Below are 24,568 nucleotides of genomic sequence, written 5' to 3' on the forward strand. Positions count from 1 at the left end.
AGGCAAATGTACCGAGTTTGGTAGGGAGCGCTTCCTTGACAATTGGCTGACAGCTTTTCCATCCTTCACATCCTATCCTTTTAAATATCACCATAAATACTGGCATAGACTAGAACTAATTTGTGTCTTAAATGATATAAATCTACTTTTTCAAACGGAAGTACCTGGTGTTCTAAGATTAAATCAGGGACTGTCATAAAATGACTGGCAGCATCATCAAAATAAATTAAAATTTCAAGCTGTGACAAAGCTCAAAATAGATAGCACTGCAGTTGATCCAAAAATTTCTCACAGCACGTTGACACTAGTAACTGGCTTAGAGTTTACAGTGCTGAGAAAAGAACGTAACGGATGGACCCATGAAAGCAATTAGACTCTTAATCCAACTGTCAGTCTGGGCATATGAAAAGAGCAAGTATTTCAATTGTTGACTTAAAATTTTCTCCTAATTAGTGCAGTCTGATTCCAAAACTTATTGAAAACAGGACCAGATGGGCCTAACTTTGGAGGTCAGCTGTTGTGACAAAAATGTGTTTCCAACTCCTTGCCAAGTCAGACCATGATTCTTAGAGTGAGGGGTGAGTAAATGCCATTCAGCTCAGCAGTATTTAATGCCACGTAAGGAAGTTTAACTGGAAGCTCTGCTGACGATGTTAAACAAGAAGACATTTCCAGAAGTGTCTGTCAAACAAGGTATAAAAATAATCAGAGATGCGTCACATCATTAATGATTTGTTAAATATGATTTTGTCAGTTGAAGAAACTGTAATTCAATTGCAAGTTCAGGTTTAATTTCTGATTAATGCGCTTATTTAAGTAAGTTGAATAGCTGCCAAAATGCAGACAAAAATAAACACGCTGCACTGTATAATTTATAATTTTGTAGTTTGCTACATTGGAAAAGAGAACAGGAATTCCTTTTTGTTACAGTACACATTTATCTCCAATTATTTTGACAACATTGGTAATATGTTTAATAAAAAACATTTTTTTTGCCAAAAAAATGAGATACACTTTCAAATATGTTCTAAATGATTTTGCTAACCTATGTGACTTCTCTTGGCTGAATTTTTTTCAACTAACATTTTTCATTCCTTCATTCCTTTCTCTTTCCTTTGTATTCCCAACGGTCTCTCGCTTTTTTGCTATTGAAAAATGACTTTGCTTTTTCGGAGCTAGTATGTAAACCATTAATAGTCTGAAGTTTCAATTTAATCAGAAACAGCATTTGCAAAAATGAAACTTCTGAACATATCTGAAAAACAATGACATATTTTCCAGATGAAATTCATCAGCTGGTATTGAATTTTACAGGAGAAAAAGATGTTTTAGGGTAAATGGTAAGAAAAGTATATTTAGAGCTTGCAAATTCGAGGGGCTTGCTTGTTAAAAGCTCCTACAATTCTTGGTGTTCTTCTGTTTCATGTCATTCTATATTAACATACCTTCACAGAATAGCATTGTTGTTTATGTCACCTTGGTAATTGGGTTTAACTGTAATGGAATGCTCTTCAGAAGATATTTTCAAATCCATACATCCTTAATGGATATCTTTAAAGTAACCAGGATTTACAAGATAATTTATTCAAAAAAAGAACCAAGAATGAATATTAGATACAGTCTACAAGAAAATTGAGGTTCTTTTTTAAAGGTCAACAAAGCGAATGGCTTTTCCTTTGTTTTTAGTATATTTAGGATTAGTATTTTATTGGAGCATAATGATAATACAAGTTAATATTGAATTGCTAGAAGGAACAAACAATTTAAGGATGAATCCAGGAAAGTTTGATTATTTTTACTGATAGGTTCTACTGAGATTAAAAGCATCGTATGGCATAATAGCACCCTTAGATACTCAGCAAAGGCAGTTAATATTTTACATTATATTAAGTAGTGCGGGACAAAACTTGCCTATACAATCGCCAAGTGTGAAATAATATTTTGAAGACTTTTCTTGCATTGTGAGTTCTCTCACTGTATGAACTCTTTGATGCTTAACAAAAAACTCAGTCATAAAATAGAATCAGAAGGCATTTCCTAGGCTTTGTTTCTGCATGCTTTTTGTTGGACTGGGCACTTTACATGAAATACCACTTGGTTTCCTTGGGACCCCTGGAAAACCCATTTTGTATCAGGAACGTCACAGTTTATTATTGCTGGATTCTGCTGGCAGAAAATTGAAAAATAATTGAGAGTAGCTTACTATAAATAAAAAGTAAAAGAAAGAAGGGAGTACAAGGCAATGGAAAAGGAGATGGAGATGAAACATTCAGAAGCAGTACTGAAACAGTAAAGGAATTAAAAAAATGGGAAAGAAACAAAAATAAAACAAGCTAAAAGAGTAAACTTTCTTCAAAGAGAAAAAGTGGAAAAGATGTATGAAAAAGTATGGGGAAGGGCACGATGATATGAACTTTGCAGTTTGTTTCAAAAATATGTTTCTTAGTGAGGAGTGTTAAGGTAAGCCTAGGAATTGTGCTTCTCTGGCATGGAAAATGCATAGAAATGTATATAAGCAACATAAGCACATAAGAATCCATAGAATCTAACACATAACACGCTAATATCTGTGTCAAAAATGTATGGAAATTGTATCTTATGTCTTGTACCTCATCAACACAAATGTAATGTGCTACTTAAATATCTGACCTATCCACAACTATAACCTTTCAGGTTGCAATATATGTCTGCTTTCTTGCCTGATAAACCAGCTTGCAATGGTAAATCTATTTAAGTCATTGGTGACAATTAGTACTGTCAACTATTTTTTTTCTCATCACAGATACAAGAGCCTGAAAACGTATTCCACCAGGCCCAGAGGCATCTTCTATTTTGCTGTTGTAAGTCTAATGAATGACTCTTGACCTGACAATCTACCTTGTTGTGACACTGTACTTTACTGTATACCTGCACTGTACTTCCTATGTAGTGTAACACTTTATTCTGCATTCTGTAACTTTTTTACCTTGTACTACTTCAATGCACCATTGTAATGAACTGATCTGTATGGATAATACACAAGGAAGGCTTTTCACTGTACCTCGGTACATGTGACAACAATTAACCAATCAACCAGTGTAAAAAGTAATTACTTGTGCTACATGACCAAATTTCAAAATCATTTAGGAAGGAAGCTAATATGTGTGAAGTAGCCCATTCTTCTGCTTAAGTAATTCACTTTCAAAGTAAAATGAAATATAATGGGCCACTGAGGGCATTACATGTTGCATGATCTGTATTTGGTTCTTTCAGGGTCCTCTGTTCACCTGGCAGTTTGGTTACAAGAGATGCTCAAACATGCTTAGTGGAACCAATCAGCTGGAAACTTGTGGCCCTTGCTGTCTGTAGCACTCATACAGAAGCCTCCATCGCAATTGTGAGGCCTCCTTCAGGATTAATAGAATTCAGAGTCCAGATGCCAAGTCTCAAACTGCAACTTTGACTGTCCATCTCCCCACACAGCTGCTGCCTGAACTGATGAGTTTCTGCAGCTACACACATAAAAGTTGCTGGTGAACGCAGCAGGCCAGGCAGCATCTCTAGGAAGAGGTGCAGTCGACGTTTCAGGCCGAGACCCTTCATCAGGACTAACTGAAGGAAGAGTGAGTAAGGGATTTGAAAGTTGGAGGGGGAGAGGGAGATCCAAAATGATAGGAGAAGACAGGAGGGGGAGGGATGGAGCCAAGAGCTGGACAGCTGATTGGCAAAAGGGATACGAGAGGATCATGGGACAGGAGGTCCGGGAAGAAAGACAAGGAGGGGTGGGGGGACCCAGAGGATGGGCAAGGGGTATATTCAGAGGGACAGAGGGAGAAAAAGGAGAGTGAGAGAAAGACTGTGTATAAAAATAAGTAACAGATGGGGTACGAGGGGGAGGTGGGCCATTAGCAGAAGTTAGAGAAGTCGATGTTCATGCCATCAGATTGGAGGCTACCCAGACGGAATATAAGGTGTTGTTCCTCCAACCTGAGTGTGGCTTCATCTTTACAGTAGAGGAAGCCGTGGATAGACATGTCAGAATGGGAATGGGATGTGGAATTAAAATGTGTGGCCACTGGGAGATCCTGCTTTCTCTGGCGGACAGAGCGTAGGTGTTCAGCAAAGCGGTCTCCCAGTCTGCGTCGGGTCTCGCCAATATATAAAAGGCCACATCGGGAGCACCGGACTCAGTATATCACCCCAGCCGACTCACAGGTGAAGTGTTGCCTCACCTGGAAGGACTGTTTAGGGCCCTGAATGGTGGTAAGGGAGAAAGTGTAAGGGCATGTGTAGCACTTGTTCCGTTTACATGGATAAGTGCCAGGAGGGAGATCAGTGGGGAGGGATGGGGAGGACGAATGGACAAGGGAGTCGCGTAGGGAGCGATCCCTGCGGAATGCGGGGGGCGGGAGGGAAAGATGTGCTTAGTGGTGGGATCCCGTTGGAGGTGGCGGAAGTTACGGAGAATAATATGTTGGACCCGGAGGCTGGCGGGGTGGTAGGTGAGGACCAGGGGAACCCTATTCCTAGTGAGGTGGCGGGAGGATAGAGTGAGAGCAGATGTACATGAAATGGGGGAGATGCGTTTAAGAGCAGAGTTGACAGTGGAGGAAGGGAAGCCCCTTTCTTTAAAAAAGGAAGACATCTCCCTCGTCCTAGAATGAAAAGCCTCATCCTGAGAGCAGATGCGGCGGAGATGGAGGAATTGCGAGAAGGGGATGGCGTTTTTGCAAGAGACAAGGTGAGAAGGGGAATAGTCCAGATAGCTGTGAGAGTCAGTAGGCTTATAGTAGACATCAGTGGATAAGCTGTCTCTAGAGACAGAGACAGAAAGATCTAGAAAGGGGAGGGAGGTGTCGGAAATGGACCAGGTAAACTTGAGGGCAGAGTGAAAGTTGGAGGCAAAGTTAATAAAGTCAACGAGTTCTGCATGCATGCAGGAAGCAGCGCCAATGCAGTTGTCGATGTAGCGAAGGAAAAGTGGGGGACAGATACCAGAATAGGCACAGAACATAGATTGTTCCACAAAGCCAACAAAAAGGCAGGCATAGCTAGGACCCATACTGGTGCCCATAGCTACTCCTTTAGTTTGGAGGAAGTGGGAGGAGCCAAAGGAGAAATTATTAAGAGTAAGGACTAATTCCGCGAGACGGAGCAGAGTGGTGGTAGAGGGGAACTGATTAGGTCTGGAATCCAAAAAGAAGCGTAGAGCTTTGAGACCTTTCTGATGGGGGATGGAAGTATATAGGGACTGGACATCCATGGTGAAAATAAAGCGGTGGGGGCCAGGGAACTTAAAATCATCAAAAAGTCTAAGAGCGTGAGAAGTGTCACGAACATAGGTAGGAAGGGATTGAACAAGGGAGGATAAAACCGTGTCGAGGTATGCAGAAATGAGTTCGGTGGGGCAGGAGCAAGCTGAGACAATAGGACGGCCAGGACAGGCAAGTTTGTGGATCTTGGGTAGGAGGTAGAAACGGGAAGTGCGAGGTGTGGGAACTATAAGGTTGGTAGCAGTGGATGGGAGATCCCCTGAGCGGATAAAGTCAGTGATGGTGTGGAGACAATGGCCTGGTGCTCCTTAGTGGGGTCACGGTCGAGGGGTAAATAAGAGGAGGTATCCGCGAGTTGTCGCTGTGCCTCGGCAAAGTAGAGGTCAGTGTGGCAGACTACAACAGCACCCCGCTTATCGGCGGGTTTAATAATAAGGTTAGGATTAGTGCAGAGGGAGTGGAGAGCAGAGCGTTCGGAAGGAGTGAGGATGGAATGGGAACAAGGTGCGGTGAAGTCGAGACGGTTGATGTCCTGTCGGCAGTTAGCAATAAAGAGATCCAGAGTAGGCAGAAGACCAGAGCGGGATGTCCATGAAGAAGAGGAGGGTTGAAGACGGGAGAAGGGGTCATCGGTGGGGGTGGAAGAGTCCTTGCTGAAGAAGTAGGCTCGGAGACGGAGACGGCGGAAGAAAAGTTCCGCATCATGGCGAACACGGAACTCGCTGAGGTGTGGGCGAAGGGGGACAAAGGTGAGGCCCTTACTGAGGACAGAGCGCTCTGCCTCCGACAGTAGAAGGTCAGAGGGGCTGGTAAAGACCCGGCATGGATGAGAGCTGGGATCAGAGGGGGGAGGGCGGAGGCTGGGGGTGTCAGTGGAGAGGGCAGGGTTGGGGTGAGAGGAAGATGGAGCCTCTGAGGACCCAGGAGCTGACGATGGGTTTCTGCAGCTTCTTATTTGCTACATGAGAAATGTCTGCACCTGTAGATCATGTTTGCAGTTCTCTGCCGAAGAGAAAGATCAACTGGGACAGCAATTTTTCAATATTCTGGGAATGAGGGGCTATATGGTTTGTACCTGAAAGTAACACTTAGGTTAGAGATCTGTCATGTCTTTACTGAATGGCAGAGCAGGTTGAATGGCCTAGTCCTGTTTCTGCTTCTTCTTGTAAACTGATACGAGTCATTGGCAGTGGTTAATACACAGGAGTATAAATCTTTCTTAGATTGCCTGTAGTAATGCACATAAATAGCAGCAGCTGTGCATTGTGTTCCACTTCTAAAATTTAGTTCTATTGAAATCAATGAAAATAAATAGGCAACAAATTTTTATCGGGAATTATAGGACAAACACTTATGATGATCATCATTGAAATTAGGACCGAAATGAGGAGAATTATCCTGGAATAGTGCAAAGAGAAGTAGGAGCAATAGTTGATTAAGAAAGAAGTAGTTAAAAGCCTGTTGGGAGAGGACCAGTCAAGGAGAACAATTTAATATTTTGGCTATGAAAAAGGACAGACGTAGTTGAACAAATGTCTCTTCGTCTCCCCTGGAAAATCTTTGGGTGTTGCTCAAAATTGTCACATTAGTCACCTTCTAATTTTCATCTAGCCAATGCCCCTGATAATGCCATCTGTGCATTCAGCCCATTTTCACACCTGTGCACACCCACCCAGCATTTACCTATCTGATCCCAGTAATGAGTGAGCAGAAAGTTCCTTTAACTGGAGTTGTAAAGACATATCTAATCTTATTTATTTAGAGATACAGCACGGTAACAGGCCCAACAAATGTGCCACACAATTACACCCCTGTGACAAGTGAGCCTGCTAACCCAATCGTCTTTGGAATATGAGAGGTAACTGGAGCGCTGGAGGAAACCTACATAGTCACGGGGAGAACGTACAAGCTGCTTATAGACAGCAGCAGGAATTAATCCCAGGTGGCTGGTGCAGTAATAGCACTATGCTAACTGCTACGCCATCGTCACTACAGTGTCATCATTATTTAGATTTTGTTTGCTTCATTTTCATCATAACTTCCCCTTGCCTCAGCTCACCTGGCAGTGAAATTTTCATCCATGTCCCTGCTGTGTTTATCCAATTGCAGTCCCAGTCAACCTTCCATGTGTTCTATTTCTATAATGTTGAGGCTGTCCAAAAATGACTCCTATCAAACCCTGTTCACCCATTATCCTTGTCCTCCCTGAACTAGATGAGTTTCTAGTAGTGCCTCAATATTATAATTCTGAGCAATGTGCTTGTTTCCTTCAATAGTCTTGCCCCTTCTGATCTCAGAAGTCATCTTCAGCTTTTACAGCCTACAAGACAACTATGCTTTTCCAATTCTGGCCTCTTGAGCATTCCTGAATGTAGTTCTTTCACTGCTGGAAAGCTATGTTTATTTAAACTATTTTTCGCTTCTATCTCTCCTTCTTCCTTTCAAACTCTCTTTTTAACCTGTCACTTGGACGATGCTTTCAGTCAGCTGGCCCAATATCTCTTCTATGTGGCTTTGGGTTGTAGATATACAAGTTTTAACTAAAAAATAGACTGGGCACAGCCAAATTAGCAAGTTGACCAGAACTGGCATTTTACTGAAAACTTTACTCACCAAAACAGCTGTTCTCTACATAGCTTCCTTCAGTGCCCCATACCTTGCCTTTGGGCAGTTATGTCAGCCTCCAGCTATTCAATGGATCATATGCCACTTCCTTCAATAGACAACCAGTTGCTAACACCATTCCTTTACTTTACTTCATTTTATTGGCACCAAACAATTGATACTAGAGCTTACAATCATCAAAGTGATATTTGATTCTGTGCTTCCCGCTCCCTGGGGTACAAACCGATAGTAAGTATTAAAAATTTAAATTATAAATCATAAATAGAAAATAGAAAAGGGAAAGTAAGGTAGTGCAAAAAAAACCGAGAGGTAGGTCCGGATATTTGGCGGGTAGGGCCCAGATCCGGGTCAGGATCTGTTCAGCAGTCTTATCACAGTTGAAAAGAAGCTGTTCCCAAATCTGGCCGTATGAGTCTTCAAGCTCCTGAGCCTTCTCCCGGAGGGAAGAGGGACGAAAAGTGTGTTGGCTGGGTGGGTCGTGTCCTTGATTATCCTGGCAGCACTGCTCCGACCGCGTGTGGTGTAAAGTGAGTCCAAGGACGGAAGATTGGTTTGTGTGATGTGCTGGGCTGTGTTCACGATCTTCTGCAGCTTCTTTCGGTCTTGGACAGGACAACTTCCATACGAGGTTGTGATGCACCCTAGAAGAATGCTTTCCACGATGCATCTATAAAAATTAGTGAAGGTTTTAGGGGACAGGCCAAATTTCTTTAGTTTTCTCAGGAAGTAAAGGCACTGGTGGGCCTTCTTGGCAGTGGACTCTGCTTGTTTGGGACCAAGTCAGGTCATTTGTCATATTGACCCTAAGGAACTTAAATCTTTTGACCTGTTCCACTTGCGCACCACCAACATAAATGGGGTTGTGCGATCCGCTACTCCTTCTGAAGTCAACAACCAATTCCCTCGTTTTGCTGACGTTGAGGGACAGGTTATTGTCTTTGCACCATGCCACCAGGTTCTTAATTTACTCTCTGTAGTCAAGCTCATCGTTGCCTGAGATATGACCGACAATTGTGGTGTCATCAGCAAACTTATATATTGAGTTTGATGGAAACTTGGCCACACAATCATGGGTGTACAGTGAGTACAGCCGGGGGCTGAGTACACAGCCTTGTGGGGCACCGGTGCTCAGAGTGATTGTGGAGGAGAGCTTGTCCCCTATTTTTACAGCCTGGGTCCTGTCTGTGAGGAAGTTGAAGATCCAGCTGCAGATCTGAGTGCTAAGGCCTAGGTTCCGGAGCTTAGGAATCAGTTTATTTGGAATGATGGTATTAAAAGCAGACCTGTAGTCAATGAAAAGGAGCCTTACATATGTGTCTTTATTCTCCAGATGTTCTAAGGAGGAATGTAGGGCCAGAGAGATGGCGTCTGCCGTTGACCTGTTGCTCCAGTAGGCGAATTGCAAAGCGTTGAGGTTGACCGGTACGCTGTGGTTGATGTGTGCCATATCCAATCGCTCGAAGCAATTCATAGCAATTGATGTCAGAGCCACACGTTGATAGTCATTCAGGCATGCCACCTTGCTCTTCTTCGGCACCGGGATTATTGTTGCCTTTTTAAAACACGAGGGGATCTTAGACTGAAGCAAGGAGCAGTTGAAGATGTCAGCAAACACTCCAGCTAGCTCGCTTGCACAGGCCCGGAGAACTCATCCCGAGATGCCATCTGGGCCCGTCGCCTTCCTTGGATTTATCTTCAGGAAGGCCCTTCTAACGTCTTCCTCGGTGATGATGCATCTTGATGCCACCAGGTCCAGTTCATCCGGAGGGAGCAGGACGCTCCTCTTCTGTTCGAATCTTGCATAGAATACATTAAGTTTGTCAGGAAGAGAAGCGCCACAGTTATTGATACTCCCAGCCTTTTCTTTGTGCCCAGTGATCTCATATAGACCCTGTCATAGACTACCAGCATCCTTTCTGAGGAATATATTCCTGAGTATATTTCCTAAAATGGACCATAATATTCATTGGTTATTTGATGAATAAAGGTATCTTCCAATGCTTTGTATGGAAGAGGTGGTTTTTTTCAACATTCCAAAAGCTTTCTTTTCCTTTAAAACTTAAAAAAAATCTCTGGAATCAATAAACATTAAATGAAGGAGTAAATACATATATAAGGTTTATACATACTGCCAATTATTTCAACCAATGTTGGAAAAATATGATTAAATAAGATTTCTAATGATTATTTCCCTAGACTTCTGCATCTTTCTGTCTTCTGTAAAACCATCATCAAAATTCTTATCTTTGGTAAGTCCCATGGTCTTACCTGCTTGTAGCTCCTCTTTAAACTATAAGCAGTTTCATTTCTTGGCAGTTTTTCAGATTCATTCTTTTGAGGTATTTTTCTAATTTAAAGGTCTTATTTAAATGTCTGGAATTTATTTTGATTTATTGTCAGTTTTGGAAATTTCTTTTGACTTTCAAACATTCTATTTGTTATGATCCATGCTCTTTAATCTATTTTAATCTTGCATTTGTGCTTTCTAGTACTGGCTCTCTACTCTAAAGCAACACACACAAAATACTGGAAGAACTCAGCAGGTCAGGCAGCATCTGTGGAAATGAATAATCAGTCGATGTTTTGGGTTGAGACCCTTCATCAGGACTGCAAAGAAAGGGGGGAAAATGCCAGAATATAAAGGTGGGATGGGAAGGGAAGGAGGCTAGCTAAAAGGTGATAGGTGAAGCTAGGTGGGTAGGAGAAGAAGGAATCTGATAGGAGAGGAGAGTGGACCATAGGAAAAAAGGGTGGAGAAGGGACCCGGAGGAAGCGATAGGCAAGTGAGAAGAGGAAAGAGGCCAGTGTGGAGAATAAAAGAAGAAGAAGAGGGAGGTGGAAAAACAAATTACGGGAGGTTGGAAGCTAACTGGACAAAATATAAAGTATTGTTCCACCACCACGCGGGTGGCCTCACCTTGGCTCAAGAGGAGGCTATGGATCAACACGTCGGAATGGGAATCAAAGTATAGGGGAGGCCGCATTGGGAGCACTGGATACAATAGACGACCTCAGCAGATTCGCAGGTCAAGTGTTGCCTCACCTGAAAGGACTGTTTGGGGCTCTGGATGGAAGTAAGGGAGGAGGTGAATGGAGGGGTGTAACATTTTGGTTGCTTTCAAGATTAAGTGGCAGGAGGGAGATTAGTGGGGAGGGACAAGTGGACAAGAGAGTTGCGGAGGGAGCAACCTGTGCGGAAATTGGGGGTGTGGGTGTCAGGTAAGGATATGTTTAGTTGTAGGATCCCATTGGAGAAGGCAGAAAGTATGATAAAATATTCTTCTCTAATCGTGAGATATTGTATTTTTCTGTTCAGAAAGCTGATTTACTGGCTCCTGAAGCAAATACATAATGTTAAGTACGTGTCTACCTCATTTCAAAAGTATATTCATTTTTACCAAATGCTCATCTCCTAGGTTCATTCATGTTCAGGTCGACTTTCACTAATCCAACTATCTGTAATGCGGTTCCTTCGATAATCCACCACTGATTACACTTAATGTGATCCTTCTGTAATTCGGCATTTTCACTAATCCGGCATTCCTCAGGTCCCAATGGTGCCAGATTAGTGAAGATCAACCTGTATTATTCACTGAACTAAGCAGTGATAGCCAATTGTTGAAGTCAATTCAAGCATTATACAGCTTTGGAGTAGCTCACAAGAGGATTAAATGCAAAAGAAGTCAGTTATCTTAATTCCTTTGTGGATCTTTGAAACAAATGCCTTTCTAGAATGGAATAGCTGTGTTTTGCCTCCATGTGGTGCTTGTTTTAAAAACATCCGCACACTTGAAGAAGCATAGGAAATGAGTTTGATGCCTAAACTCATCAACCTATCAAACCACAGAAACGTTCCCTAATTTAGAAACCAATTTATGAGCCAGAATACCTGAGGTGCTCTGGATGAATATCTAATTAGTATTAACTATTTTACATAAATGTATTGCGAGAGAAAGGGCAGGCATTGTATTGGACATCATAGATGTTGGAATGGGGAAGGTTATTCCTTTGGAAGCTAATTAGCTTAAGACCATGAATAATTATCCTTAGTTTTGATGAATATCCTTAGATATCTCAATTATTCTGAAGGAGATTTGACCCCACCTTTTTAATATTCTCCGTCTAAAGGAGATTACATGGCTGGAGGTCAGCTCTACACCTGAGTAACTGACATGGTCCATGAATGAAATAACGTGGAAATGTATGGACTGCAGCCAGATGAACAGTGTGAGGCTGTGTTAATGGCACATGGTGTGGCAGGTCAATGGAAGCTTTATTTTCATAGGATCAAAATAAGCTGAGGAAAGTTGTAAACTCAGTCAGCTCCACCATGGGCACTAGCCTCCCCAGCATCCAGGACATCTTCAAGGAGCGATTCCCCAATAAGGCAGCATCCATCATTAAGCACCCCTTTCACCAGGACATGCCCTGGTGAAAGGAGGAGATGTAGGAGCCTGAAGGCGCACACGGAACAATTCAGGAATAGGTTCTTCCCCTCTGCCATCAGATTTCTGAATGGACAATGAACCCACGAACACTACTTTTTTTCTCTTTTTGTTTTACTTATTTAACTGTTTAATATACATATATAATATATATATTTCTTACTGTAGTTCACAGTTTTTATTATGTATTGCCACATAACAAGTTTCACAGCATATGCTGGCGATATTAAACCTGACTCTGATTCCCCTGTTACAGAATTCCAGAGTGCCGAAGTCTACTAATTTTCCTTGGCACGCTCCACAAAGGAAAGTCCTGTCAGTGCACAAAATGTGCAGAGCCCAAGGAGCACTGCAGAACTATGTGCAAAGTAAAGTAGCTCCATAATGGGTTTGGTATGTAGGTTGTCTTTCATGGTCAGCATGGGAAGTAAAGTGCTCTGTTAGGGATGTGATCAGTTCTCGAAGATTCTTTCTGACAGCAGATACTATGATGAATAAACTGTTTTTGGGCTTTCAGCCAGGTACAGGTATCGATTTTAACTGAAATTTCGATGACAAACGCTGTCACCTTCAACAGGGATGACGCCTGGGTCTAGTCTGGCCAACGGGTCTAGCCGGGTGGCATATATAACCCTGTCATGCATCCCTCCTGATTGGCTAGTACTCATCCAGTCAGGTCTCTTGTTTACAAGCGAGTTCCAGTTCTTACTTAGAGTGAGACCTTTAGCTTTGTAATAAGTCTTTTCCTCTAGTTTTATTTCAATGGCTTCTTTCACCAGGTGGTCCTAAAAGCCATTGGCATGGCACAGTAGTTTTGTGCCATCAGTCAATCCCATGGCCATTATGAATCAATGTTCTGCTACCGCTGATTTCTCTGGGTAACCCAAACGGATACATCTTCTGTGCTCCTGTGCTCAGGATCCCCTGTGAATGGTCAGATATGGTGGAAACCTGCATCAAGGAGCACAGGAGGTGTATCTGTTTGGGTTAGCCAAAGAAATCAGTGGCAGCAAAATATTGCATTTGCAATGGCCATAGGATTGACTTTGATGGCATTAACCTACTGTGCCATGCCAATCAGTTTTGGAATCACGTGGTGGAGGAAGCCATTAACATAAAACTAGAGGAAAAAAGAATTTTAATAAAGATGAAGGTCTCGCTCTAAGTAAGAACTGGAATTCAGTTGTAAACAAAGTGTGACAGTGGAAACCTGATTGGTTAGTACTCATCCAATCAGGGGGGACGGATGACGGGTGTACATACCACTGGACTAGACATGTATAGGCGTCATCTCTGAGGAAGATGGCAGGATTTGTCACTGAAACGTTGGCTAAGATCAATACCCATACCCGGCTGGAAGCCCAAGAAGAGTTTATTCGTCATATATGTCAGGGAAGCACTAGATCCTTTTTTAACAAATAACATAAGGGTAATTTTCAATTGCCTAGTGGTATCAATCTTATAAATAAGTTGGAGGAAATGTGGCAAGAGAGGGTTTTATAATCAGTTTGTTTGTTTGTTTATTTATCTATACATTGACATACAGTGTGGAGTAGGCCCTTCTGGCCCTTCGATCCACACACCCCGGCAATCCCCCAGTTTAACCCTAGTCTAATGATGGGACAATTTACAATGACCAATTAGCTTACCAAGCAGTAGGTCTTTGGACTGTGGGAGGAATCTGGAGTACCTGGAGGAAACCCATATGGTCACAAGGAGAACATACACACTCCTTCCAGGCAGCAGCAAGAAATGAACACGGGTCACTGGTACGGTAAAGCATTGTGCTAACTACTACACTACTGTGCTGCCCAAACCGATTATTGCTTGGTAGCGTTCACATCTACTATGATGAAGTGGTTCGAAAGACTTGTTATGGCTAGAATCAACCCCTGCCTAAGCAAGGACCTGGACCCTGGCTTTTCACATGGCTTAGAATCACCTGGAGAACACTACTACTTATGTCAGCCTGCTGTTTATTGACTACAGCTCAGCATTTGCTACAGTTCTGATCATAAAGCTCTAAAATTTGGGCCTCTTTAATTCCCTCTGCAACTGGATTCTCAACTTCCTCACAGTCTGTGCAGATCGCAAATAACACCTCCACCTCACTGATAATCAACACTGGTGCACCTCAAGAATATGTGCTTAGCCACTGCTCTACTCTCTCTACACCCAGTGATTGTGTGGCTAGGCACAGCTCAAATGCCATCTATGAATTTGCTGACAACATAACTATTGCTGGCAGAATTTCAAATGGTGATGAGAGGGTGTACAGGAGTGAGATAGATCAGCTGCCTGAGTGGTGTCGCAACAACAACCTTGCACTCAAAGTCAGTAAGACCAAAGAATTGATCGGGGACTTCAGAAAGCGTAAGATGAGGGAACACACACCTGTCCTCATTGAGGGATCAGAAGTGGAAAGAGTGAACAGTTTGACAGTCCTGGGTGTCAACATTTCTAAGGATATATGCTGGGCCTAACATATTGATGCAGTTACAAAGAAGGCATGACAGTGGCTATACTTCATTAGGACTGTGAGGAGATGTGGTATGTCACCAAAGACACTTGCAAATTTCTAAGAATATACCATGGAGAGCATTCTTACTGGCTGTATTACCATCTGGTGTGGGTGGGGGCACTGTGTAGTGTTGACATAAGCTGCAGAAGATTGTAAACTCTGAAGGCTGCATCATGGGCACTAGCCTCTGTAGTGTCCAGGACATTCTCAAGAAGTGATGTGTCAAAAAGGCAGCATCCATCATTAAGGCTTCCCATCACCCAAGACTTAACCTCTTCTCATTGCTACCATCAGGGAGTAGGTACAGGAGCCTGAAGGCACACACTGAATAATTCAGGATTAGCTTTTCCTCCCTGCCATCAGATTTCTGAATGACCAATGAACCAATGGACACTACCTTTGTAATTTTCCCTCTCTTTTTGCCCTACTTATTTAGTTTTCTTTTTACTTTCTTTATACTTACTGTAATTTATAGTTTTTGTTATTATGTATTGCAATGTATTGCAACAAATTCCACGACATATGCCAGTGATATTAAACCTGATTCTGATTCTGATCCTGATCCTAATGAATATGATTATACTCCCGGGAGCATGAAATTGGAAAAGGATAGAGCTTCCAGCAACAGTAAAAGAAGCAGAAAGATAGCAATTCCCATAAAATAGCCTAAGAGAAAGCAGCACTAAAACTGGTCCAAGAATAATTAAAACTTCCCTCTGCTCAGCTTCATTATTCCAACCCCTTTGGTTTTGTGAAGTGTGTACATCATACGCATAATGTAACTAAATACAAAAAAGAGAAGCTTTCCTAATTAATAAATTGATTGGTTAACTTAATACTCACAAAATGAACCACTTGAGTCTTATGAGCTAGTGCAGTTGTGTTTCTGCTGGCAATGGAGAATGAAGCAAAATAAAGTACAAAACCATGTTTCAGAGAAGCTGAGGGTTATTTCTAGGGGAAGAAATTTTAAAATGGCATGAAGTTATTTTTGGCTCTAAAGTCATCGCTTCAACTCCACGTGAGCACAGCGCTGCCTGGGAGGAAATCAACACAGTTATAAATTGCTGAATCTAAAAAGCAAACATGATTGAGATGACTGCTGTGAAATGTTCAACAATACTAAAAGGAGTGCAAAGACAAAATTGTTTTTAATAAAGCACAAGTCACGAATATATAGTGGGAATACAGAGGGTAGGAGGAAATCACAGGTCCTAACAACATAAGTTGCCTTGAAGGTAATTTAGAATGAAAGTCATAGTTTAAGTTGGAGAAATCCAGATTTTGGTAAGTCAAGTCATTTAAAGGTTACTGTATATTAAAAAAAACACTGGCCCATGTTTCAGAAAAAGAGCTGCTGAACAAATGAGATGGTGTGCAAATTTAATTTTGAGACTGACAGCAGCTTTGAGGGACTTCTATGGACCAACAGATACTTTCCTTTTCCCTTTTCACTGACATTGGGAGACTGAAAATATCCTCTAATGTTACCGTAATGTTATTTGGATCAGGTATAGTTTTATTTTTGTGCTAGTCCTGAAAGTCTAATAAGTTGCTTAAATATCTTAAAGGTTTTTAAAATTATATTATATTTGATGAGATTATTCCTTGAAGATGAATGGGTTGACTTTAGTTGTAGTCAGTAGGTTGAAAAAGTGTTAACGTGGTGGTGCAACACCTGTAACTCCTTTGCACAAACTCTGAGGCTGTCTTTATTTTGCTTCTATTTAGGATCCAGTCAGTACAGATACTCACATTCATCAGGTAGCAGTTTTACTTAAGTATTTAAATAGTGGTCCCACAATATAGATGGAACACCAGCAGTGATTTTGACAGGAATTAGCAGACCACCACTGAGTGAAAGAGAAATACTTGCATTTATGTAGCACCTTTTACGACCTAAGAGCATCCCAAAGCATTTTACTGGCAATGAAATTTTCTTGAAATATAACTTAGTGCAGGAACCCTACGGAAAATTGGCAGCATGGCAATTTGAAGCAATACTTGAAGAGTTGTTTTGAATCATTGGATCTTGTCAAAAGCTAACCTCACTTAGTCTGGAGTGCTTGATACTGTGTGAGGCCAGTTTAATTGGCCCTTTTGAAGGATTTAGAGATGAGCTGCTTTTGAACCTCTTAAGACTGATGGGAAGAAGATCAGGAGCAGCAACACCAACTGAAGCCACACAGCAGAAACTGTTAAGCTGCAGAAAAGGTGGTAGGAACCCTGTGAAAGTGTAAATGGGCAAGACAGTGACTGCAAACAGTCCTGGCAGAAACTCAATGTACTAAAATAAGACACAATAGCAAATACTGCACCACCACCTTACCACTTTCACCTTCACCTTCATACCTAGTGAAACAAGTTAAATCTGACACTTCTGTCTTCATGCACTAATATTCCCCAGTGTGATTTTCCTGATGATCATATTCATAATTACCTCATTGCTTTTGATGCTTTGGGATGCCTGTAGGCAGTGGAACTGCAAACTTTCTTCTTGCTTTTAACCATCTTCTAGGATGTTCTGTTTCAGCTTTGTGTCGTTTGCAGAAGCCGGCTCTAGTGTCTGCTATTAAAGGTACCCAAGACTGTGATCAAGATTACTCTGGATCCTTTTGTTTTCCTACTATTCCAGAATGTAGGATGCAGCATGGAGGCTGCCAGATGGCAGAACACATGTATTCAGCTGGTAAGTAATACACGAGGGCAATACACAAATGAAGTTCTCCGTGGATTGCGACTGCCAACCAAAGCAGATCGTTGGCTTTGCAGGGCATTGTGGGGTTTGTCACTGGCAGTGCTTCTATATGAAGCTGGTGATAAGCAGGAATCACTGCCACATGAGGGAGACTTACTTCCATTCGGATATGATTGATTTATGTTGGATGGTTGCCTGGCAATTACAGGCTGTACAGTTAGGGCCACCACATCCAGATACCTCCACTTTCTGAAGTGGCTTTCCACATGACCACAACAGATACTGCTGTGTCCAGTAACTACAGTTACAACAGCCATTGTTTTATGAGCCACTGGAGACTGAAAATAGATAAGATTGTATACCCGAAGGAGAAGGAAGAGAGCTCCTCCTTCTTGCAGGCTATTACAATAGTTGGCAAATGAGCATTGCTTGTCCCTATCTCAATATAGTGCTAGCGACCTGGGTTCAGTTCCACCACTGTCAATAAGGAGTTGTCTACAGGTGCATAGCAGTTAGTGCAATGCTATTACAGCTCGGGGCATTCTGAAGTTTGGAGTTCAATTCTTGTGCCCTTGTGTACAGTGTGTCTGCACGTCCTCCTCTTAGAATGTATGGTTTTTTCCTGGATGCTCTGGTTTCTTCTCACACACCAAAGTAGGTTAATTGGTGATTGTAAATTGTCCTGTGATTAGGTTAGGGTTAATTGGAATTGTGGGGTTGTTGGGGCACCATGGCTCAAAGAGCCAGAGGGGCCTACTTTGCGTTGTATCACTAAATAAATAAAGTTTGTACATTGTCCCCATGACTCTGTAAGTTTCTTCCTGGTGCTTCAGCTTTCTCCCACATACAAAAGACAGATGGATTCGGGTCAGTAAACTGTGGGCATGCTATGTCGATGCCAGAAGTATGGCAACAGTTGCGGGCTGCTCCCAGCACATACTCATACTGTTTTGGTTGTTGACACAAACAACGCATTTCATTGTATGTTTCAATATTTTGATGTACGTGTGACGAATTTAAAAAAAAATCTAATCTTTAATTCCTCTCCTCCCCCAGAACTATCGCCAAGGCACCCTAAGGATACAGCGCTTCAGTTTTTGCAGCTGGTGCATTGGGGCAGGAGCAGTCACTTCAGCATTCCCTGATGTTCCTTGTGGCCGTTATCTTGGTGCAATAGTTCATGTCATTGAGTTCATACCCAATTTTCTGTGTCAACTACCTTATAGATCACCATCCAATGGCTGTTTAGAGGTGAATTTCACTGACTGTGGCAGTGAGGATGGATTGAGCTGGGTATTTTGGAAAAGTAGAGTCTCTTCTGGTTGAGAACCAGGCCCTTGCCCAGAATAATCCTATTATCAGCCAAACAGCTCACTCCAAGATGTTTCACTTATTTGACCATGAAGCCAGAAAGACTAAGGCAAATAGGACTCAGTTGCTATTTAAACATTGGACACTGCTTCGATGCTTCCTCCACCTCGACCCACCCTTCCCCACCTTATAGTCTACTCATCTTTCTGCCAGACTCGCCTCGTGCCCAATGCAGCTGCATTTGCAGCTACATTTAGGACTGCTATCCTGAAGCCTCAGGAAGCAAGAAAACCAATTTTACATGGATCTGTTTCAGGGCAACAGATCACACACAGTTGGGCTAATGTTCGGACATTTTGCTAGATCTATATGTCTGGGTGCTCAACACCCACCCCTTCTGCCCTCCAATGGATTTCAACATGATGAAGAAGGACTAAGCTTTGAATTTGCTCTGATAATGTAATGAGGCAAAGCAAAAATCCTACTCTGTCATTGGAAATTAAGCCTTAATTTTGAAAATATTAATGCCTTCAAATACAAAATGTTATTAATGAAGCTACAGTGCTTCTGAAGAATTAATTTAATATCTGAAAATAATTGTTTTTGTTGTACTAAAGTGGCGTTTCCTAAAGCTTATTCCAAGAGTCTGGTAAAAAAAATGGAGGAAGATAAAGAAAAGCAGACTGTTTCCATGGTAATTGGTTTAGGTTGAGTCATGTCTCCGAGTGCAGGAGAGAATGCTTTTTGCAGATTTTGTTGGTGGAATTTACCAGAACGTAGACATCCTGCATCCTGAGAAATGGAATGTATCAAAAAATATAAATTCCTTGTCTGGGCTGAGAGATTCCCCAAGATAATCTTTTTTTAGAATGGCATTACTTTCTGGAGGGGTAAATTACAGAGTATGAACTGATGACAATTCCTGCAGAAGCAAATGAAACACCTATCAGCCAACACTGACCTTATAACAAAATGATAAAAAAAAATGCCAGAAAGCCAAGCCAGTTAAAGTCTTGATTGCTGACTCTGGTTCCTCTGATGTGGCTGAACCACATCAACTATTTTCAGGCCAGCATCTGTTGCTAGAAATGTTAACAACTTTAAAACTTCAGGTCACATCATATCAGGGAGTAAAGATTCTTTTCCGCACCATTCCTTCATACCTCTTTCCATTGTCCTCTTCAATACCTTTAACTCTAACTCTGGTTTTCTCACTGTTCCCTTCCACTTTACGGACAAATCAACCTCCGGCAAGGAGTTCTCCTGTTTTAAAGCTACAACGTTCTCCATTTACTCCCCATCATGCCTTTCTCATCTTCTCCGTGCAACCCACTTCTCAAAATATTGATGCAGCATCATTATGACTGACTACTGACTATTTCTTCCTAGCTCCACTGCTTGCTGACGGGCACTGTTTAATCTCACTTTCAAAACAGTCATCAATAAAACCCATCAAATATCCACAACAATGAATCCTTTGTTATTGTAGATGGCTGCTCCATATGCAATATTTATTCCCAGTACCCAACAATAGGCATGTAAAATTCTCATCTTTCATTGCTTCAACTCAGTTTTGCAACCTGCTTTAGCTCAGCAACCATGGTACCTGCTTATGCCACCCATTTACTTATCCACCACCCGTCCCCCATTCACACTAAGAGGCCTCTTTATTCGCTACTTTCTATACTTAATAAAGTGACCAATGAGGGTATTTTTGTGATCTTCTGCTGCTGCTGTAGCCCATCCCTTGAAGTTTCAATGTGTTTGGCATTTAGAGATGCTCTTCTGCACACCGCTGTTGTAAGGCGCGGTTATTTGAGTTACTGTAACCTTCCTGTCAGATTGAACCAGTCTGGCCATTCTCTCTGGACCTCTCTCATTAGCTAGGTGTTTTTGATCACAGAGATGCTGCTCACTTTTTTTTTGTTTTTCATACCATTCTTAGTGAAATTTGTTTTTTTTTGCGGCAGCAGTACATTGCAATACATAATAATAAAAACTATAAGTTGCAATAAAAAAAATAATAAAGAAAATTAAATTAAATAAGTAGTGCAAGACGAGAGGGGAAAATACTGAGGCAGCATTCATGGGTTCAATGTCCAGTCAGAAATATGATGGCAAATGGGAAGAATCTGTTCCTGAAACATTGAGTGTGTGGCTTCAGGCTCCTGTACCTCCTCCTCGTTGGTAGCAATGAGAAGATGGCATGTTATGGGTGATGGGGGAGGGTCCATAATGATGGACCACAATTCCAGGAGATCAGCAGTTTCAGAGATTCTCAAACCTCCCTGTCTGGCACCAATAATCATTCCATCGTCAAAGTCACTTAGATCATATTTCTCCCCATTCTGATGTATGTGCTGAACAACAAGTGAACCTCTTGACCATATTTGCATGCTTTTATGCATTGATTTGCTGCCACGTGATCGGCTGATTAGATATTTGCATTAACAAGCAAGTGTACAGGTGTGCATAATGAAGTGGCCGCTGAGTATAGCTGGTCAAATACGTATCTCCATTTGATCCATGCCTAATGGCTATGCTTCAACTTCCTCAGCTCTACACTGTGGAATTCCATGCACTGGCCATCCCATATGACCACTTCGTTAATAAAACTGTAAATAACTTATTCAAAGCTTAAAAGTTTAAAGGAAATTTAATATCAAAGTACATATACATCACTATATACAACCCTGACATTCATTTTCTTGTGAGAATTCATAGTAAGTAGAAAGAAACACAACAGGATCAATGAAAAAACCCACATGACACCCAATGTGCAAAAGACAACCAACTCTGCAAATACAAAAAGAAAATAAAAATAATAAATAAACAATAAATATTGAAAAAATGAGTTGTAAGGAACTTAAGTAGGTTGTGGAATCAGTTCAGTGTTGGAGTAATTGAAGTTATTCCTCTCTGGTTCAAAAGCCTGATGGTTGAGGGGTAATAACTGTTTGTGGACATGGTGTGGAACCTAAGGATACTGCACTTCCTTCTTGACGTGAGAAGAGAGCAAGGCCTGGATGGTGGGAGTCCTTGATGATGGATGCTGTTTTCCTGCAACAGTTCTCCTTGTTGATGTGTACTGTGATGGACTGGACTGTATCCATTTTTTTCTGTAATTTTTTTCCATTCAAGTGCATTGGTGTTCCCATACCAGGCCACGATGCAACCAGTCGGTATACTCTCCACCATGCTTCTACAGAAATTTGTCAAGGTTTTAGATGACATTCCAAATTTGCACATGCTCCTTGCTGTGCCATCTTTTATAAGCTGGACCCAGGACAGATCCTCCGAAATGGTAAAGTCGAGGAATTTAATGTTGCTGACTCTCTCCAGCTCAGATCCCCTGATGAGGACTGGCTCATGAAGTCCTGACGAAGGGTCTCGGCCTGAAACGTCGACTGCACCTCTTCCTATAGATGCTGCCTGGCCTGCTGCGTTCACCAGCAACTTTGATGTGTGTTGTTTTCTGGCTCATGAACCTTTGGTTTCCTCCACATGTAATCAATAAGCAGGTCTTTGGTTTTGCTGATGTTAAGTGAGAAGTTATTGTTGTGGCACCATTCACAAAACCTTCTTTGGGCTCCTTAACCAAATATGTCATTGCTATCGATTATGCTTTTGTGAAGCACCTTTGATGTTTTATATATGTGGAGATGTTATATAAATGTAAATTGCAAAAGATTTATTTTTTATTTTATGTTTTAAAATACTATGTGAGCCAGTCTATAATACATTGGCCATAAGTAGAGTAAAATAAACTTATCACAGCTGATTCATAATTTTAATTTTTTAAATCATATTTCTTTAGAAGTTAGCTGTTTTTCTATTCTCCAGAGAGTGGAGCTGTTAAAAATATGACCACCCTGTGGAAAGGCTGAACAAAAAATGGACTCAGACTATTTCCAGAAGGGTTATATTACAAGACTGTGCTGTTTTTTTAATTAAATAAGCATGTCGCTATACAAAGGCCTTTTCAAGATACACTACATTAATTGAAATATAGAAAAGAGAGAACCCTTGGAAAGATGGGTAAATGATTCAGATTAATCAGGGGATTCATCAGCTCTTAGAAAAACATAAAATATGGATCATTAGCAAGACATCTGTTCCTGATGGATGACCACAGGCACATTGAGCTTGTGTGCCTCTGCGTTCTAAAGCTGTAGGTGTTTCCACACACGTGTCCAGAGCTATAGTTTTCTTTCAGTTTATATCACTGTTATTTTAAACTCTGAGATAAAGTCAGACCTGAATTCACATAGATAGCCTTATTTGGCACACATATTGAAACATACAGTGTAAAACATTGTTTTGCTTCAGCACCCAACACAGTCCGAGGATTGTGCTGGAAGCAGCTTATGAGTTTGCCACCCTTCCAGTGCCAACATAGCATGTCCACAACTCCATAACACGCGTGTCTTTAAAATGTAGGACGAAACTGGAGCTTCTGAAGGAAACCCACACAGTCACGGAGCAAATGCTGGTGCTCTAAAGCAATTGCACTAACCACAACACTACCATGCCGCCCCCAGTAAAAACAGCAATAAATGGGGAGCTACTTGGCAGAGTTAGTCAATGCCGGATGGTTCAGAAATATCAACAATAAATAAACAAATGCCTTAACAAGTTAGGTCCCAACCTGAATAGTTGACTATCCTTTTGCCTCCTGCTGCCTGAGTTGTCGAGTTCCTCCAACAGTTTGTTTTTGCTCCAGATTCCAGCATCTGTAGTCTCCTGTCTGTCCAAGTCCAAACATGACTTGAATAGAGCTTTAAGTACAACTTCCTCAACAAAGCTGTCTCCAGCCTTGTTAGTGACATCATGTGAAGGATCTGGAAAAAGCTTCCATCCACAGAAGCATCAAAAGGTTCTTTGACAGATTTGCTCCATGCTTAACTGACTATCAAAAACTGTCAGCTAATTGTCTTAGACAATTAGCAACATTAAATAACTATTAAATGCTAATCTTAGTACAATTTTGAATAACTTATTGAAACATTTTTATTGAAATACTTGAACACAACTGAATGTATTTAAGTAAACCCAAGTGGTCAGAAATGTACAAGTCACAGGATTGTACATGTCCAATTCATCAGTATATCTGCTATGGAATTACAGGAAGTTTGCAATGAAATACAATTGGGAAATTGCTGTTGAGTTCCTCTCAGGAAGTTCTACGATCACACATGCTTGCACAAGAGTCCCAGGATTCTTGACACCTACGCAGGGAAAAGCCCACAGTTCCAAAACTGCCAGTATTTTAGGAAAATCAATCCCATTGTTCACTTCCAGTTTATGTTTAATTATCATATGTAATTCAAATTAACCTCAAGACACCTTTTGATTATTTTTATCTGTCTCTTGAGCTCTTTTGTAAATACTGGTCCTGTGAATAGCATCACCAAAGTTGGCTTTTGATTGGTGTAAAAAACTAGCAACTGTGAGCCTACAAAATGGATGAATTAACACCAGTTTTTTAATGTGCGAGTTGTGTAAAATCTGATTAAACTTAGTGTAGATTGCCTTAAAGGTAATTTCTATGTGAAATCACATCTGTTGCTAAATTGGATCAGGCAGTTCCACAGGTTATTTATGTCTTATGTTTCTCTGGCACCAGACATAGACCTAATGATATCATTATGTTCATTCAATTCACACAATGTCATCAATACCCTCCCTGATATAGAACTCAAAGGGTGCAAACTAT

At 41.4% G+C, this 24,568-nt stretch overlaps 1 long non-coding RNA gene across 2 annotated transcripts; it reads left to right on the forward strand.

Annotated features, from left to right (window-relative positions):
* The first annotated feature begins 565 nt into the window (after window positions 1–565).
* On the forward strand, window positions 566–22,623 carry LOC134342367 (uncharacterized). Of its 2 annotated transcripts, none has more exons than XR_010017010.1 (4): window positions 566–693; window positions 2,783–2,840; window positions 17,362–17,532; window positions 18,598–22,623. It is a non-coding gene; the product is annotated as an uncharacterized LOC134342367 (long non-coding RNA). The 2 variants fall into 2 exon arrangements; XR_010017009.1 differs by having other exon boundaries at window positions 17,394–17,532.
* The last annotated feature ends 1,945 nt before the right edge of the window (window positions 22,624–24,568 follow it).

The sequence above is a fragment of the Mobula hypostoma genome, chromosome 2, assembly GCF_963921235.1.
Source record: "Mobula hypostoma chromosome 2, sMobHyp1.1, whole genome shotgun sequence".
Classification (NCBI taxonomy): Eukaryota; Metazoa; Chordata; class Chondrichthyes; order Myliobatiformes; family Myliobatidae; genus Mobula; species Mobula hypostoma.